The sequence below is a fragment of the Sinocyclocheilus grahami genome, unplaced genomic scaffold (assembly GCF_001515645.1).
Source record: "Sinocyclocheilus grahami isolate Dianchi unplaced genomic scaffold, SAMN03320097.WGS_v1.1 scaffold967.1, whole genome shotgun sequence".
NCBI classification, from domain to species: Eukaryota; Metazoa; Chordata; class Actinopteri; order Cypriniformes; family Cyprinidae; genus Sinocyclocheilus; species Sinocyclocheilus grahami.
In genome coordinates this window covers 644,458-648,749 of record NW_015506146.1, presented here as the reverse complement: position 1 = coordinate 648,749, position 4,292 = coordinate 644,458, and the positions used below count along the sequence as shown (strand labels likewise).

The 4,292-nt window shown below is 38.9% G+C and overlaps 1 pseudogene; it reads right to left on the bottom strand.

The window, feature by feature from the left end:
- The window catches only part of LOC107564872 (GTPase IMAP family member 8-like), a 9,235-nt pseudogene extending 8,069 nt beyond the window's left edge, over positions 1 to 1,166 (bottom strand).
- Between the last annotated feature and the right edge of the window lie 3,126 nt (positions 1,167 to 4,292).

Below are 4,292 nucleotides of genomic sequence, written 5' to 3'. Positions count from 1 at the left end.
GAAAAACCTGGAACCTAACGCCCCTAGGGTCAGGGGCGTAGCAGCCATTTTAAAAGTGGGGGTGGGAGGTGGGGCGCTGTCAGGTGATGTGAGCCTCAACAGCCAAACAAATTATGTACATAATGTACAAAGTAAGTACATTCATGTTCATATAATAAATTCTATATAGAATACCAATTGCCATGTTTTAGAGCACCCTAGTGGCAATTTTGGGAACATGCCATGATAGCTTACAGGAAGAAAGAGGGATCTATTTTGTGATATCATACTCAAAAACCCTAACTCTAACCCTAATTTAAAAATAACTGCAGGACTTGGGACTTTGAGACCACTGTGGACATCTATACTTTATTTTTATGAAATAAAGATATTTCATGCACAATATTTCAGCTACACCAAACTTAAAAAATAACTTTTTTCATTCTTAAAAGTTGGACAAAAAAGTGTCTTTAAAAACTATTGTAACACACTGACTTTACCTATATAAATATTTTTATTTAACAATTTGAACATAAAATGAAAAAAATATATATAGCCTATTAATGTTTAATTCCTTAAAACATTGGCAAGTAGTTCCAATTTTAACTATTGTAACACACTGACTTTACCTATATAAATATTTTTATTTAACAATTTGAACATAAAATGAAAAAAAAATATATAGCCTATTAATGTTTAATTCCTTAAAACATTGGCAAGTAGTTCCAATTTAAAAAAAAACACTGCCTTACAATAGACAATTCTCTTCTTTCAAAAAATTTCACCTGTATACATTCTGGAGAGTTCAAGCAAATGTCCTCTCTGTCAGTGACGTGACGTGGTAGCCTGCCTTTCCTACAGACCAGTTAAAGTTAAGAACATAGCTGTAATGAATTAAAGTACTAAAATATGATAAAGTATGATAAGCTATGATGAGTATTCGACACAAAACAACTTTGCTTTATTGGGAAAGAATAATTCTACTCTGGACGTGAGTGGCGCAATGCGACAAAAGAACCCAATAATCAGTTATACTGTCCTTATTTACATTTACTCATTTAGCAGACGCTTTTATCCAAAGCGACTTACAAGTAGGAGAGCATATAACACACACTCAATCCGGCGCGACATGACGCATCACATGCCTCGTTTTTAACGGGTTCTTTTGACGTGTCGCATGATGACATTGCTCGCATACAGTGTAGATTCCCCGTTAGGTCAAATAATAACGTAGAAATTTGATTGGCTGATTCGTGTCATCGCGACATAACATATACTTACAGTGTTTGAAAAAGGACGTAATCGTCCTCTGCAGAATCACCTTTTTTCTAAAAGTGCGGGGGACATGCCCATCCCCCACCACGCCCCGCCCCGACAGGCAGTGCAGATGGCCTCAATGGCCGTGACAGGACAAGCAAAGGGTTCAGGGATGGCTTCCTTGGCCGTGACAGAGCAGACTGAAAGTTCATGGATGGCTTCTTATGTACCAATATATAATATACATGCTTGTTTCGATCATAAGAAGGCGAATTCATAGATACTAGACAAGGTAGGATTACAAATAGTGAAAGGATGACAGGAGTGTGTTTCGATTATAAACCTGCATCACAGTATACAATTTCAAAGACAAAATACACGATTACAATAATATACCCAATGATCTGAAGGATCATGTGTGTTCATTCAAAGAAAGGTTTTCCTATTAATTAATTAGCAAAGAAAAGTCCTTCCCTTGTAAATCGCTTCCTTATGGGCAAGGAAGCGATTTTCTTCACCTAAATTCCAGGAGGTCGTAAATGTATCGGGTGTCTGCATTGCTATAGAACCAGGGGCCTGTTCCGCTTCCTGGGGTGTTACAGAGTATTTGTTAAATCTAGCTAACAAAATATGTATTGTGTGTTTGAGTGGTCCAGACGCTACACTGTCCTTGGTGGGGAAAGAAACCCAGGGAAGTCTTAACTCATGATTTTCCTCACGGTTTTACTCGTGATGGTCATGATGTGTTGTCTCTTCAACCATTAATTTTGGGTTGCTTTCCCCAAATTTGACAATCTGTGTGAACAGAAAGGTGAAACAGTAAAACAAGAATGTGGGGTGTGGGTAAGGTTGGGCATCGTTTGAATTTTAATGATTCTGATTCCGATTCTGCTTGTGGGTTTAGATTCTTATTGATTCCTAATTTCGATTCCAATAAGGTAAAAAGAAAAACCTGTCAGGGCTCTGCCCTGGCAGCTTTGTCTGTGTTGTCTTTGTTTAATGTTTCTTTGTTTGTCTTATGTTTTCACACATTGTTTTGTCTTTGTTTATGCTTGCCATGTGTTCCTGTGGTCCCACCTCCTTGTTTCCCTTGGTCACACCCACTTGTTTAGGCCTTGTCTTGTCCTCGTTTCTGTAATTGGGCTCACCTATCCCTCGTGTACTTTCCTCCCTTTATATTGTGCTGTTTTTCCTCTTGTGGTTTTCAAAGACAAAATACACGATTACAATAATATACCCAATGATCTGAAGGATCATGTGTGTTCATTCAAAGAAAGGTTTTCCTATTAATTAATTAGCAAAGAAAAGTCCTTCCCTTGTAAATCGCTTCCTTATGGGCAAGGAAGCGATTTTCTTCACCTAAATTCCAGGAGGTCGTAAATGTATCGGGTGTCTGCATTGCTATAGAACCAGGGGCCTGTTCCGCTTCCTGGGGTGTTACAGAGTATTTGTTAAATCTAGCTAACAAAATATGTATTGTGTGTTTGAGTGGTCCAGACGCTACACTGTCCTTGGTGGGGAAAGAAACCCAGGGAAGTCTTAACTCATGATTTTCCTCACGGTTTTACTCGTGATGGTCATGATGTGTTGTCTCTTCAACCATTAATTTTGGGTTGCTTTCCCCAAATTTGACAATCTGTGTGAACAGAAAGGTGAAACAGTAAAACAAGAATGTGGGGTGTGGGTAAGGTTGGGCATCGTTTGAATTTTAATGATTCTGATTCCGATTCTGCTTGTGGGTTTAGATTCTTATTGATTCCTAATTTCGATTCCAATAAGGTAAAAAGAAAAACCTGTCAGGGCTCTGCCCTGGCAGCTTTGTCTGTGTTGTCTTTGTTTAATGTTTCTTTGTTTGTCTTATGTTTTCACACATTGTTTTGTCTTTGTTTATGCTTGCCATGTGTTCCTGTGGTCCCACCTCCTTGTTTCCCTTGGTCACACCCACTTGTTTAGGCCTTGTCTTGTCCTCGTTTCTGTAATTGGGCTCACCTATCCCTCGTGTACTTTCCTCCCTTTATATTGTGCTGTTTTTCCTCTTGTGGTTGCTGGTTCGTCTTGTGCCATAGAGACAGTTACTGACTTGCTGCTTTATATTCCAGTCTTGCCCTACTATTGTGTATCCTTGTTGTAGTTTTTGCTCTTGAATTTTCTATCTTCTAATTTTGGTTTTGTTCTTTAGTATCTTGCTTAAATTTACTTATAACATCTTATTTAGTTGTTCATCAATCTTGTTTCTACTCCTGAGCTGTTTAGATTTTATACTTTAGTTGTTGTTTTTTTTTTGTCTAAACCTAGATATTTACATTACGTTTGTTTTGTTTTACTTTTTTTATTTTCCCCCTTTTGTACATAATGTTGTTTCTCTGTTGCGCTGAGTAGTGGTGATTTGTGTTTGTGCCTGCTCTACCAGCCTAAGAATCCCTGCCTGTTGGTTCCCCAAGGCGGGCCGCCAACCAAGCCTGGTGCTGAGTACCGAATCTCTGATGCTGCCTGCTTTGACCCCCTTCACTCTGCTCGCATGCTCTGCTGTTCTCTGCTCTGGTTTTCTCCCCATCCTTCCGCCCCGATTTGACCAATGACTGAGACTGTACCCCAGACGGTCTACCTCTCAGGGCGTTTATCTTTCCCTGCTGGTTGGCGCTGTCCCAAGATTGTCCACCCCTGTGCTGTGAACTTGTGTCTTCAATAAATCTGGTTTCACTCACTCTGCATTTGGGTCCCTTCCTGTTGACCGTGACACAACCTTAGCTATCATTCACATTTATAAGTCTTATTGCAAGATTTTGATGTAAAGTTGGCAACACCAAAGCTCAAAGTATCAAAATGTATTTAAAAAAAAAAAACTGTTGCACAGCATATGTGACATTTCGAGCACGCTGGCTCTTCATCAGACAAATGAACAACACTGATATCCCAATCTTTATAGGCCTCCCTCCAGGTGATCAAAGGTCACATGAGCGCACCATATCCTGATAATAATAATACCAATACAATAACATATCAACCAAGGAGAAAAACATAGAAACAAAAATAAAAAAATATAATAAATCAAAAAC